The sequence below is a fragment of the Lactuca saligna genome, chromosome 4 (assembly GCF_052625555.1).
Source record: "Lactuca saligna cultivar CGN05327 chromosome 4, ASM5262555v1, whole genome shotgun sequence".
Classification (NCBI taxonomy): Eukaryota; Viridiplantae; Streptophyta; class Magnoliopsida; order Asterales; family Asteraceae; genus Lactuca; species Lactuca saligna.
The window spans coordinates 100,114,884-100,131,546 of NC_136420.1; positions in this window are offsets into that span (position 1 = coordinate 100,114,884).

Here is a 16,663-nt window from a genome sequence, read left to right on the forward strand (position 1 = left end):
AAGGAAAGAATCTGTTGCAAAAGGATGAAATTCCGTTGCAAAAGACGAATAGCTACGGAATTTGAAACAGTACAGTTCCGTCCCAAAAAACCTTGTAGCGAAGGTGTCGCAACGGAAACAATAATTCCATTACAAATGTGACAACATAATGAAATCTGTTGTGGATGGTATTCCGTCATGTATTGCATAGTAGGATTCCGTTGAGAATTTCGTGGTAGTTATTCCATCAAAAATTCCATTGTAGTCGATCCATAGCAAAATCCATGGTGATGAATACCTAGCAAAATCCGTGGTGATGAATCCTTAGCAAAATATGTTGTGATGACTCCCTAGCTGAATCCGTGGTGATGATTCCCTAGCTAAATCCATTGTGATCACTCTTTAGCTAAATTTGTGGTTTTGGTTCCATAGCATAATCCATGGTCTATAATCTATAGTAGATTCCATAGCAAATTACATAGGCATGCTTCTGTAACAAATTCTATTGCCACGTTTCCATAACACAATCCATAGACAATTTTGTTGGAATATGTTTGTTGCAAAGCTAGACAGATACAGATGGATAACTAACTTATAAATTAATTCCCAATTATTTTGAATGAATATATAAAAAGAAAAATATCAAAAAATTGAATAAGATTTATATCATAAAACAAAACAAAAATATTTATTACATGGAAATATCAACACTCTATGATGTACTACTTTCCTACATATGATGTAACTAAACTAGACATAAAGAATCTATACATCTGTTTTTTATTAAAAAAAAACTAAAAACCTCATTTTCTTCAACCACATCCTCATCCATGCCCCATGAAATACCATCCGCAAGTGGTGCTTCTCTTTTTGCTTGTAGAAGTGAAGCTTCCATGATACGCTTCTCTTCTCGAATTTTAAGAATTATAACACTTTGCAAGTCTTTTTCCTTTTACAACAAACAAGAAACAGTTAATGAACTTCTATGGCATCATATGAAAATTAAATAGGCTTCATGTTAATGAGATAGTTCAAGGGCCTTACCGGAGGCATTAAGTCAGTTGGTCCTTGAAATATGTACAACCTAGTTGAACTGTAAGTAAAGAAAACAAAATCAATAATACATGCTAAATTCAAACGAATGACACAAAATGATATAAGAATAGCATAAAAATGCAAGAACTTACAGGCCAAATCGAAGAACATCACCAACATGGAACTCCATGTACACCTTTTTCTTCACCTAATTAGTGTAAAGGGATAAAATATAAAGATTAGAATGCCCATCACACAATAGTTAGTTGTATTGATGTATGAAGTTGAAATGAAAGTTTAAGTACCTGGTTCTTGTTTATGAATGTTCCATGTGTACTACTAAGATCATACTTGAAAGCACCACCAAATTTGTTGAAGTGGAGAGCTAGCAGAGAAAAAAAGTATGTGATTATGCTGAAATCCTAATGTTAAAGACATTATCAAGATCGTAATGATTTCTTAATCGAGGATTGAAAAGCACAAAAATTAAGAGAAACATGTTGCAGGGTGACTAAATTTTTTGTATCAGGGAAGATAAAAGCTAATGCTTACCAACATGAAATCGAGATATGGTTGGATGCTCAAGAATATAATCATAAAGATCCACTCTTCTGAAATGCCAACTCCCTTCTCATACCTAGTCAATAGAAAGCAAATATAACTCAGCAAAATCAACAAAGATTAAAATTAGGTTTAACTATTGCAAATAATTGATTACTAAATGATATGAATTAAGTTTTGTACCCAATTAATTAAGACAAAACTAGTAACATACTTGATTTTCTAGAATATATGCTCAATCAATACAAAGACTAAGATAGTAACATAATTGATTACCAAATGATGGGAATGAAGTTTTGTATTTCATTAATATGGGCAACTTCTGTCTCACTACCAGATTGAGTAGGTCGAGATTGATAAATGTTTTTCCTACCAAATTCCATAATCGGCAACCACAGAAAAACTAGAAGAAAGATAGAAATCAGAGGTGGTAGATGAAATTAGGATGATTGAAGTAGCATACATGCATGTCGACATGATTGTATAAAAAGATTATCGACAGAACACAAAATTCATTGGAAGAAATCGAGGAGACAAATTGGACTTTTCTGAAACATTGATTAGTAAAAGTTACGACTCGCTATTCAATCGCCGACCCCAACCATTTAATTCACGTTTCAATTGTTGTTGGTTCATCGATTCACTCAGGAAAATGATGTTCTGAATAGCGATTAGAAGACTCGATTTCATGTTTCCAGGTCGATTAATTTGGTGTACCGGGAAGAACCAAAATAGCGATTTGGACGTCCCCAATATTGATTAGGTACGAAATGATGGGGTACGGGGTTTGGGCCACTTTGAGCGATGTAGGTAACTATGTAACAGACACATGAGGCCTAAAATTAAGCCATGAGACAACAACAGATTAGAATGGTAAGCTAACCAAGAAAACTTCGGTAGATTAGACAACGAAGTAGTCGGTGACAGAGGATTCAAGGTCTGCTATTGTGGTGGGTTCGTCAGGCGGCAGGTGGAGGCTGTAAGCCTATGATGATTACCGGAGGTGGAGCTGCGATGAGAGTCGACTGGTGGATAGAGGTCAAACTAATATGACCATCGAGTATGAGATTGAGAGATTTAGATTTAAGGGTAGGGTTGAAGTTTGAACAAGCAAGAAATGGTGGATCGAATACATGGCTCTTGTTGGTGATTTTATCACCAAATATATTTTAGTGTAATGGATTTAACAAGTGTTTCAAAAATAATGTTTTAGTTATAATACAAGTTAGGTGGTGTGGGAGTGCACACTTGTATTTACTAAACATTGTTAGTACCGAACGCTAATCTACTGTGACAAGTCGGGGTTCAAGGACTAATCTATTTTTTCTGAAATTTTTTAGAACAATACAAGGACTAATATGTCATTCTTGAAAAATGCAAATTCAAGGACTAATATGTTTTTTCTGAAAGTTGCAAACTGTTCTGGTTTATCCGTTGAGTGGATAAATCCGGGAAAATAACGACTCTTTTGAAACACAGAAAACTGGAAACGCTTTCTTCTTCATCTTCTTCTCAAAATTGATTCTGATTTTGTGCCTAAAATCAGAATTGTTACATCAGGAATTATCCCAGTTTGGATTTGTGATACCCAAGGCATATAGGGTCGAAATATCAAAGAAGGAAAGTGTTAACACGATTCTTGTTTGTGATCCAGATTTCCAATAACCCTATTTCATTTTTCCCCAACAGTTCTAACTTCTAATCTACACAAGAAAACCCTAAAAAATAGATTAAAAACTTAAATTGGGAGGCGGATGAATTTCATTTTCCCGCTCTACGAAAAAAAGGTGGAATAAGGTTTGGTTTCTATGTTTACAATTTGGGATTTATATATACGATCTCCTTTTTCATCCTTTTATTAAAAATTAAATTAAATATATAAAACTTTAATATATACTTTTATATAGATTTAATATAAACCAATAAGAATTACCCACGTCGTCGGTGTTGAGTTGGATCAGGTTTGTAAGGGTATTTTTGTAAAAATACCAAATTGAATATAGTTGGCTCATCTTGCAATTTCTATGTTATGATATGGGTCATGGTTTAATATGGTAATACCCATGGATGACATAGAGGTGATGGGTAAATGTGGTAGTTGGTTAGAGTTTCATTGTAATACCTATGGATGACATATGGATCATTGTTCAATATGGTAGTTGCTTATTGTGTCATGGTAATACCTATGGATAACATATGGGTCATTAGTCAATATGGTAGTTTCTTATAGTGTCATGGTAACACCCATGGATGATATATGAGTCATGGGTCATGTGGTAGTTGCTTATAGTGTCATGGGTCATGTGGTAGTTGATTATAGTGTCGTGGTAATACCCATGGATGACATATAGGTCATGAGTCAATGTGGTAGTATGGTAATACCCATTGATGACATATGGGTCATGGGTCAATGTGGTAGTATGGTAATATCCATGGATGGCATATAGGTGATGGGTCATTGGTCAATGTGATAGTTGCTTATAGTGTCATGGTAATACCCATGGATGACATATGGGTCATTAGTCAATGTGGTAGTTTCTTAGAGTGTCATGGTAACATCCATAGATGATATATGAGTCATGGATCAATGTGGTAGTTTATTATAGTGTCATGGTAACACCCATGAATGACATTTGAGTCATGGGTCAATGTGCTAGTTGGTTATAGTGTCACGATAATACCCATGGATGACGTATGCGTCATTGGTCAATGTGGTAGTTGGTTATAGTGTCATACTAATACCCATGGATGACATATGTGTCATTGGTCAATGTGCTATTTGCTTTTAGTGTCATGGTAATACCTATGGATGACATATGGATCATTCGTCAATGTGGTAGTTTCTTATAGTGTCATGATAATACTTATGGATGACATATGGGTCATGGGTCAATATGGTAGTTGATTATAGTGTCATGGTAGTACCCATGGATGACATATGGGTCATGGGTTAATGCGGTAGTATGGTAATACCCATGGACGCCATATAGGTGATGGGTCAATGTGGTAGTTTCTTATAGTGTCATGGTAACATCCATGGATGACATATGGGTCATGGATCAATGTAGTAGTTGATTATAGTGTCATGGTAATACCCATGGATGACATATGGGTCATGGGTCAATGTGCTAGCTGATTATAGTGTCATGATAAATCCTATGGATGACATATGGGTCATTAGTCAATGTAGTAGTTGGTTATAGTGTCATAGTAATAATACCCATGGATGACATATGTGTCATTGGTCAATGTGCTATTTGCTTTTAGTGTCATGGTAATACCTATGGATGACATATGGATCATTCGTCAATGTGGTAGTTTCTTATAGTGTCATGGTAATACTTATGGATGACATATGGGTCATGGGTCAATATGGTAGTTGATTATAGTGTCATGGTAATACCCATGGATGACATATGGGTCATGGGTTAATGCGGTAGTATGGTAATACCCATGGACGCCATATAGGTGATGGGTCAATGTGGTAGTTGGTTATAGTGTCATGGTAATACCTATGGATGACATATGAATCATTGGTCAATGTGGTAGTTTCTTATAGTGTTATGGTAATACCCATGGATGACATATTTTTCATTAGTCAATGTGGTAGTTGCTTATATTGTCATGGTAATACCCATGCATGACATATGGGTCATGGGTCAATGTGGTAGTATGGTAATACCCATGGATGACATACACCATAATCCTTAAGTTATAACCCTTAATCCTTAAGCCATTTGCTATAATCCACAAGCTATAAGCTATAAGTCATAATCCATAAGACATAAGCCATAAGATATAAGTAATAAGCATAAGCGATGATCCATAATTCTTGAACCCTAAGAGTTAGGATTAAGATTAGGGATACTGTGTAAGGTAAGCTATGAACATAAGGATAGGGGTGGGTGGGTAAAGGTAGGGGTAGGTGGGAATTTAATTAAAAAATAATGCTACTAAAAGTTATCTTATAAAAAAATCTTAAATATGTATCTAACATTGTAAAAAAATATCATATATCAAGAATTTAAGTTAACAAAAGAATATTAAATTTTAATATTTTTAGAGATACTCTACAATTTTGAAAAAAAAAATCAAATATATGAAAATAAACAAAAAATATGGGCGCCAAATTTGCCCCCATGCTAAGTTGCTAACCATTTTCTCATTTTGCCCACTATCAAAACCTTGTTTGTTTTTTGCGAAAACATAGAAGAAATCAGAGCTCCATTGGGTTAGGGAATAGGAGGCGGATGATAGTTGATGTTTATCATCCCTCTTTTGACGTCTCTACCCTCTCTAAACTTGGATTCACATCCAATCCATTTTCCCTCCCAGTACACTCCAACTACCCGAAATCCTTCTCCAAACATTTCACCTCCAGTTGGCGCCACCATATCCGTTGCCAACACTGCCCTTCGTATATCCGGCGACACCCTCCTATACCTCTGGTGCTAACCTCCAATAGATTTTACTCCGCTCTCGCACAACAGAGGTGCCTTTAGGTATGTACCATTCTTCAATTTTTCCTTTATTCTCTCCCAAGATAAGATGAAATTCTACGATTTCTGGCTGAAATCAATTCTTTCTTAATGAAATTAATGCTCTCCTATAATCGTTTTAGAAGTAGCTAACACCATGGATGTGAGTTGATTCGTTTTAGTTCAAATGGAGCCATGGACCTGGTTAGATACAGGAACATGGGGTACAATGGATGTTAGTTTAGGTTATTGTATTGTTGCAACAGTAGCTTAACCTGATTAGCTTAACCCGATCGGCTTATGGCTGCTGTCGAAGGTGATTCTGCTTTTGGATTCAGTGTCATGGAAGACGAGGTTTGCTCTTTATTTTTCCATGAATATAGCTTCTTTTTTCAATTTTGATCTTAAAATGTGTTGTGATTTTGTGGACTTTGGTTAGGTTATAAGTTACATGTGTTGGTGATAGTGTTCGACGATGGTGGTGTGTATGGTGGTGACCGGATAAACCATGAAGAAGTTATAGCGCCTGTTGTTATAAATGTCACCATTGACATTGACCATAGAGGGAACAAAACATTGTAATCTTGTTACTTTTGAATTTTGGATGAGAAAAGATTGTGCAACCATATGTATGTGTGTATTGGTATAAATAAACAGGTAAGTAGATTGCTATTTTGCATGTTTTTTATTGGAAATTGTCTATATCTGTAATATAACGTAAGTTGGTTGCTATTATTATATTTACCTATACTTTAGTTTAAGCTGAAAAATGCATGTTTAGGACCATTTGTGAATATTAAATAGCTACAATTTGTTTGTGATAAGTCATTTTTGTATGTAAAATAATACTATAATTGGGAGGTTTGTATATATGTTTGTATGGAATGTACCAAAAATTGGAATTTTAGGTGAAAATGAGTAAAATGGTCATTTTAGAGGTAAATGTTTATATGTAAATGTGATTTCCTTAAAAAATTATGGTTTTATTAATATTTATTATAACGTTTAAGAAAAGGGTAAATGGTCATTTTTACTCTTTAGCATAACAATTCAGAGGTTCTAACCAAACAACATTTTAAAAATCAGATCTTAAAAATTCAAACCCTCTTAGAAATTCAACCTCTTAAACATTCAGATTTTAAAAATTCAGATGCTACCAAACAACCCTTTAGTGGTTATAACCGCTAGACCTCAATCCTAAACTCCTAGGCACAAAAATGTACAGAAAACATATGAAACTCGTCAAAATACCAACAAAATTTATTTCATTAACATATTTGTAATGAAACATCAACGGTTAATTTACTATATATCAAAACAGCTAAGAAATTGATTTGTAGGAACATAACTATGAATTATTATTCCTTAGCAAAATTGCTAGGGAATTTAATTTCGTAAAAAATTTGTCACAAAATAATAATGAACATTTACTCCATCGCAAATAATCTACATAATCGATTTTCGTATCTAATATACGTTGCTAAGTAGCTTCAAAATATCAATTTCAAACAAATTTCGTAACAAAAGTTGCAACGAATATAGACTCCATAGTCAAACTTCCACGAGTTTTATTTTTGTTGCAAATTTCCATAGCTAGATAGCTAAGAATTTGAACTCCTTTGCAAATTTGCTATGTAATTTAATTTCTTAACAAAATTCCTCACAGCGTAGCTAGGCATTTTTTTCATAGCAAAACAAGCAACAAAAATAAAATATCTTAGCACAATTCTGCAGGTATATAGCTATGAATGCTACTTCCATAACGAAACAATTATGAAATTCTATTCCGTTGAAAAATTCCGTTGTAGATTAACCATGATATTTAATTCCGTAGCAGAATTACAAAGGAAAGTATTTTCGTAAAAAAATCCATTGAAAATTTGCTACGAATGGTTTTCCATAGAAATACCGATAGCAATATACCAACGGATTTCGAGTCCGTAACAATTTCCATAGCAATTATCATGTTTTCTACGGAAAATTAATTCCATAGAAAATGTGGTAGCAAATTAGCTATGGAACGACATTCCATAGCACGATCTGTTGCAGATTAACAACGAAAAGATGTTCCATAACGACCTTCCCTTGCAAAATCGCATTTTTCTTGTAGTGGGTGGCTGCCGCCATGAGCCGCCATTGATCACCACTACTCGAGGTGGTAGTGGGTGATGCCCAACAAATGAAACCCTAGTGGGCCTAATGAAACCCTAATGGGCCCAATAAAGCCCATAGTGATCTAAAATATTAATCATGTGACTAATGGGCTAGTATTTGGGTTGGAAACCCTAATAAGGGTTTGGAAAACCCTAATGTCATGAAACCCTAATTGTGGGGATTGATCGGGACCTGCACTGGAATTATTTGCTAAACTTAAAATAATTAATTATAATCATTTGCAATTAATATAAGGCAATATTGAACTTAATGGATTAAGTCCTTAAAGGGTTAAGTGAGAAACACTTAACCCGAATCGTCATTTTATGTGAAAACCCTAATTTCACTTGGGCCTTAAGTTGGGTATTTCCATTGGGCTTTGGTGATCGGGCCAGTAATAGGCCATTCAAGAACAATCATGTGGACTAGAATAATTGGATGGGCTTTAGGGTAAGACCCATATAAGGGGTTGGGCCCAATTTAGAAAGTTGGGCCATAAGTGGGCCATAATTGGGCCTTAACGATTATGAGATATTGGGCCATTAGAAATGCCAAATGTTGGACAGGACTAAATGGTTGAGCCTTATAATAAGACCATGTAAAGTTTTGGGCCCACTTAGAAAAATTAGGCCATATGTTGGGCTTTGGTACATAGTTTAACTTTTGGGCCTTTGAATTGGGCCTTGAGTTGAATCAAGCTAAGATAGGGGTAAAACAGTCTTTTACTCCAAGCATGGACCTATGATTTTTGTGTTGGAACCCAATTATTAATTAGGTGTTGTTTTGATATTGACAGTTCGAGAAGCTATCATCCAACTGCCAGTGTGACATCCCCATTTACACGGCCAGAAAAGACTGATTTTGATTATGCTTGTTTGAAAATCAGAGTAACATTTTAAGTAAAAGTGTTGCGGAATTTGTCCCAAAATAAAATATGATAAAGTTTTATCAAAAGCATTTCCAAAGAAATGTATTTCATTAAAAGACTCAGGATGTCATGTTCGATACAGATCAAAAGCATAAATAGTACAACATAAGCCTTACTACATTATTTCGTATTTACAAGCCTATAATCCCTTATCTCTCATCCAAACATCTATGCTCATGTGCCACTACCTGTAATACATGAAACTGAGTGGGTCAGGCTTAGGAGCCCGGTGAGCACATAGGGTTTTCAACCCATAATAAATAAGTTTATTAATTTCAACAAACAACAATAACCTGATTACCAACTCCCGTTATCCTCACATTACGTCCCTAAAACACCTATCATAAGGGACCTAGACTAAGGATCAACATCGAGATGGATACTAATGCTAAGGGGATTCATCAACAATAAATGTCCTTAAAGCAACCATGAGGGGGATGGAGTACACCGGTGAACACATCGTTCACAAACACATACATGTTGCGAGCCTGCTAGCGTTCCACTGGACTGTCTAGAAGAGTCCGTGGTGGTCATCCATACTCCGCTAGATGACAGAATCAACGACAACAACATTGAGGCCTCTCATCATTTTATCACACATTATCTTAGTACATCTACCCATGTTTTACCCCAACATTTTTGTAGATATAAAATAATTATACAGTTTAAATCATTTAAAACATATATAAAATCATTCATCCAGCATAAACAGTAAGTATTCAAATAATATGAACACTAAGCATGTAATTTATATATAATACTTCATATCTATGTGTAAGATGAAAGTAACTATGCACTCACCTGTCAAGGTGGTGATTCTGAACTTAGACAGCGCTTCGTTACACTTGAAACAATTTCCTTCGTTAAAACCTAGTATCATTACCACTAGGGTTTAGTCCCGCTATTATTACCATTATATAAGCATTTAAACAATACTTATATAACCCATAATAATAGCCCAAGTACTTATTATAAGTTCCTAATAACGTACTATAATTAATTAGAAGTTATATTAAAATAGCGTAGGTGTAGCTCACTTACAGCGAGTTTTATAGAAAACCGAACTTCGCTTGGAGCAGCGTTTCTAAACTGAAAAACCCTTTTTTTCTCGGGACTCTAGGAGCCTCGAGGCTTCCTTCGGGTGCTAGGGGGTTCCCTAGGGTTTAGGGGGGTTGGAATGGGTTAGAGAGAGAAAGAAGTTAGATAGAGAAGTGAGAATGGTGTGAAAATCCGAGAAACCTCTCATTTATTTATAGGCCGGAGGTCCTCGGAACTCTGGGCATTCGGAAGAGCTACGCCGGGCATAGCTTTGGATAAGGTCGACACATGTTGCTTCGTTGATGGGTCATCATGGCATGCTCGAAAACCGCACAACCGAAGACCGATGGGTGTAACCCTGTCCGACGCGGGGCATCCGATGCGAGCGTTGGGCGTCCGAGCTGCGATGTGTCAAGATCTGAAGGTCAGTCCGTGATCAGAAGGCAACAACTAAGATGCAACCACGTCATCACCCCCTCGCAGATTTGCGATTTCACACTCCGACTTCAAAAATCCATAACTTTCGCATACAAGCTCCGTTTTCGATGTTCTTTATATCCACACGTACACGGGAACATACTCTACAACTTTTGTTTAGACTTTGTCAACTAATTTTGATATATTTTAAATTTTATATTTTTAACAGGTCGGGACATGATTGGTCCGTTAAAAATCCATAACTTCTTCATCCGACATCCGTTCTCGTCTATCTTTTTATTGTTACACTACTATTAACGAGATCTCCGATTCTGGTTTAGGTTGTGTTGGCTAAATACTGCTCGTTCTAATATTTGAACTCTAGGCTGTGTACTGCCGATCCGAAACTTACAAAAATCATAACTTCCTCATACGAAGTCAGATTTGGGCATTATTTTTATGGACGTTCTTGGTTTAACGTATTCTATGACTTTTGGTTAGATCGCTAAAGCTAAAAGTCGCTCTATCGTAAATTCTCTATTTACGTTTCCCGGTGTCGTGCCGATTCAGTTGATAAAAACTTCGACGGGTCATAAATTCTTCGTTATAACTCGAATTTTGGTGCTCTCTATATCCTCGGAATCCTTGTTTCGACCACTACAACTTTATGTAAATATATCGGGGTTATCTCACACTTTAATTTTGACGCTCATTTTTATTCTTTATTTATTATAAGTTTACAAATAAGTAATAAGCACATAATTCACATTGTATTCAAATATTTCATCTTTATTACTCCAAAAAGGTTACAATAGTTGACCTAGACTATTACATCGTCTAAAAATGCTTAGCCCTGAAACTCGGGCGTTACAGCCAGGGTTTCATCTGTGGGACTTCAGCAGTGTGAGGTGAGTTATCTTCCAGTAGAGGTGGGTCTAAGGCACCAATATCGGCCCACCAGTAGGTGATTATGTATGAGATGATTGTCTTTGTGATAATTGTCTGGTTTGCAACTATCTGATATGATCTATGTGCTAAGATGCTCTGATATATGTGTTAGTAGTAGTAGGGTGGAATAGTCCTCAAATATTGGTTAAAAGATACCGAAGTGGTAGTATGGTATGTGGTATTATGGAGGAACTCACTAAGCTTCGTGCTTACGGTTTTCAATTTTGGTTTCAGGTACCGCGTTTTCAAAGGAAAGGAGTCGGCACGATCGCAACGCATCACACTATATTTTCCTCTCATGAGATCTTTGGGATTACACTCTAATATTATTTCATGACAACATGTTTGACAATTGACACATTGGTTTTGACATGAGATGTTATTGTGGATGTTATATTACGTATGGTTTATAATAACTTATTTAAAAATGAAAATTTTGGCCTTGAATTTTGGGATGTTACAAGTTGGTATCAAAGCCTTGGTTTGAGGGATTCGGGCACACTCTCAAGTGTTTTTGAACGCAAACTAAGGACTTGGTATGAAAATTTTCAAAAGTAAAATCATTTTATAAAAAGAAGTTTTAAAAAGAATTTGAAAAGAGAAGAGAACTTTGAAAAGAACAAGGTGTGTGATGCGTACAATCAGCCGAGCTCAAGTAAGTTTTTCCCAAGATACCCATACATGTTATATTATTATATGATATGATTATGAGAACTGCATGCTAGATTAGGGATAAGGATCTAGGAAGGATTCCTTATATACCTATTGTATGTGTATGAGAACTGCATGTAGATTAGGGCTAAAGATCTAAGAAGATGCCTTATATGCCTATTGTATGTGCTTGATGAACTGCATGATAGTATTGATTAGTCAGTGATAGGATAGCATGTTTAGGTGTTATCTGATTGTATGAGCCTTAGAATCTCATGCCATTATAGATTCCTGATAAGAAGATAGAATGATTTGATTGGGATATGTTGGTTAGATTTCCCATTATATGAATGTTGCTTGCGTTGTGTTTTGTGGGACTCTTAGAAAAGTGAACTAGCTATTAAGTGAATATGCTAAGTCACATGTGGCATAGGTTGGAGAATCTCAGCATGATAGATTTGACCATATTGTGCACCTCTTGTTTGAGTCCAACCATTCTAGGGATGGGTCTTTTACTTAAAGTATTATCTGATCTCTGTTGCATGTCGTTATATTCATGAAGTAGCTAGTTGACATTATTGGGAATCTTTCACTAGCTGAGGACTGGGTGGTTTTGGGAACCTAGGAAAGCCTAGGATATGTTTCATTGGGTTAGTAGTGAGGTTTAGTAAGACATGGGTGCACCAGTTTGAGGAAGTGAATTGGAGGATTCGGGAGGATTGCTGAGGAAAGTATGGATAGGTGTGGAAGGTAGTATTGGGACCATACTACTGAAAACATAGGATCCATACTCGAATCGGTGAGAGTCTTGGAGAATCTGAGAAGCTTCAAAGAGGAGTTTGTGACCTGGTTTGGGGACAGAGGATGTTCCAGTTGTTGTAGCTTAGCCATTGACAAGTGAGCTAGTGAGAGTGACAAGGTGTCACACCCTGGAGGATATGACTTTTAAGTCCGAAGATGCGAGATCTATTTGGAGAATTTTGAGAAGAGAGGGTCGTGTCAGTTGCGTATAGTAGAGGGTCATGGGAAGAGACCCATGACTTCTGATCATCGGGTGAAAGGTCAGCAGAGCCAGAGTCAGTACAACACGTATGGGAAAGTGCACAATGGTGTCTGTCGCTCCAAAGTTTTAGGCTGCTACAAGGTAGCGGGGTTGGTCATGTCTGCAAAAGTGATCAGGATTCCTCCAGATGTTGTGGGTATGTCATCTTCTAGTGCTACTGGATGGATTTTGAGAATACGTATCGCTTTGGAATTGTGAGTGAGTTCGGATAAGTTAGATCTTGGGTCGGTTTTCTACTAGTGTTTGGGTTATCAGGGATCATATATGCCATCTTGCATGCCGAAAAGTGAAGGGTTTTGAGAATTCTAACACTCCTAAGGTGCACATGCAAACCTAGAAACCTTGGATCTATGTTTCCTCTATTATACATGCAAACTTTCATTTTCCAAGGTTTCATCCAAACTAGCATATCAAGAGGTATACGTAATATAAAAAACTAGTAAATGACATACCTTTTCTTGTAGCTTGATTCCTTAAGCCTTTAAGATCCTAGCACCCTAAGTGTGATGCCTCAAATGCTTCACACAACACCATCAACAAATAGAAGAAACTTGAGAAGAGATGTACACTCAAGCAATTCAGCTAGCACTTCTTACAAAGACTCTAGGTGTCATTTCATGAACTATGAGGCTTCTAATATAGTGTGCACATTAGGGTTACACCATGTAACTCATGAATTTCCACATTCCTCATGATCCATGGGTTTTAACCTCCATGGAGTATACATGGGTCACCACATGGGTGTAACCCAACATAAAGAACTATGGATCATAAGCCCACTTTATAAGAATGAATGATTTACCAAATCAATCCCCATTTATTTAATTAGTCTCTTTTGATCAAAAATTTAATTCCAAACTAATTCTTGATCAATACTAATTAAATAATATGATTTCATATTAATATACTAGAAGTTATAACAAATCCGATATTTTGGTAATCAGCGTTAGCGTGATCCCATGATCTTTGTATATTAGGAATATATCATTTATATATATATATATATATATATATATATATATATATATATATATATATATATATATTGGGAAGATATCTTTATATATTAGGTAGTTATACGTTGTATATATAGAATAGATAACAGATCCGTTATCTTGGTGACAAGGATATTTTTCTACGTATATTAGATACAATCCCTTTAATTAAGGGATTCACTAGAATGATCAGCGTTAGCGTGATCCCATGATCTTTGAATATTAGGAATATATCATTTTGGAATATATGATTTATATATATAGTGGGAAGATATCTTTGTATATATGGTAGTTATACGTTGTATAAATAGAATATATAACAGATCCGATATCTTGGTGATAAGGATCTTTTTCTACGTAGATTAGATACAATCCCTTTAATTAAGAGATTCACTAGATTAGTTTAGTATATATACAACAGTAAGGTAATGTTGTAGAACAGCTTGGTGTCATCAATGTCACGGTTACTGTCTTTGTGACAACTCGTATTCTTGGTGATAACAAACCTATTTCTTGTTGAAAGACAATTTGGTGAAGTCTTTGTGTTCTTTACTTTATCTGTATAATCTTTACTTTTTTTGTTTATTGTTTCTCATACTTGAGTATATCCGATCAATACAAACCTACACTACTAAAACTAGTTTTTATATCAAGTTATATATATATATATATATATATATATATATATATATATATATATATATATATATATATATATATATATATATATTAGGTTCATGTGAGACGACTATATTTTATGAGAAGGAGAGACGAAATCCTTACAACATATTTTGTAGATAAAAAAACATTTTTAAAATGAAAAATAATTTAAAGTTTTCGAAAAAAATTAAAATATTATTTTTTATTTTTATCAATAAAATAAAAAAAATTTACCGTTTTTTTTAAATATCTGTGAAATATTCTAGTAAAATATTAGAATATTCTAGTAGAATATTCGAATATTCTACATATCTAACAAATCTAGTAGAATACTAGAATATTCTAATATTCTAAAAATCACATTAGAATATTTACAGTGTAATATTTTATATGAATATTTCACGAATTTTAAAAAAATAGTAATTTTATGTATTTATTTATATTTTTTAGCTAAATAAAATGGCAAAAATAATAAAAAACAAAACAAAAAAAAAAAAAGAATTTTCGGATTTTTCTTTTTATTTTGCATTTTCAATTTATTTTTGAATTGTGTCTCACGGTCGCATAAAATTAACATGGTATCAAATGATCCTAAACTGAATATATATATATATATATATATATATATATATATATATATATATATATATATATATATATATATATATATATATATATATATATATATATATATATATATTCAGTTTAGGATCATTTGATACCATGTTAATTTTATGCGACCGTGAGACACAATTCAAAAATAAATTGAAAATGCAAAATAAAAAGAAAAATCCGAAAATTCTTTTTTTTTTTATTTTGTTTTTTATTATTTTTGCCATTTTATTTAGCTAATATATATATATATATATATATATATATATATATATATATATATATATATATATATATATATATATATATATATATATATATATATATATATATATATATATATAAGAGTTATTTGGAAAACAAAAAACCCTAGGTAAGAGTTATTCGGAAAACAAAAAACCCTAAAAATCATAAAAATGGATTAAAAAAATACTTAAAGATTACAAAACTTGTTTTTGAATTTTTTTATAAAAAAATTACAAACTTTTTAATAAATTCGCTGAAAAAAAAATCAATTTAAAAAAAATTTCAAAAAAAGTCGGCGAATTTATTTAAAAGCATGCGATTTTTTCATAAAAAATTCAATAAAAAAAGTTTTGTGATCTCTAAGTATTTTTTTTTTATGCATTTTTATGATTTTTAGGGTTTTTTGTTTTCCATAGAGTCTATATATATATATATATATATATATATATATATATATATATATATATATATATATATATATATATATATATATATATATAGGCTCTATGGAAAACAAAAAACCTTAAAAATCATAAAAATACTTAGAGATCACAAAACTTTTTTTTTTTGATGCCACCTTCACCTAACTAGCTCGCGAATATCATTACATATCACTAAGACCAGATAATTCTTCAAATGAGAGGTCCTAACCTACAACGGTTTGACTCAAACAAGAGCTTCGAAGTAGGGCTAGACCTAACCTTCTGTAAGTATTTAGCTCTCACAATATATAACTTAATGTATTCTTTTACTATTTAGTTAAAGATAATTAGAACTCTTATTAGCAGAAAGCAAGCATCATTCGGGCATTGAGTAACCCAAACCAAGCATATCCTATCCAAGCTATCATGTCTCTCAATTAGGCACATACAGTAGGCGTAACGTGCATCTTCCTAGA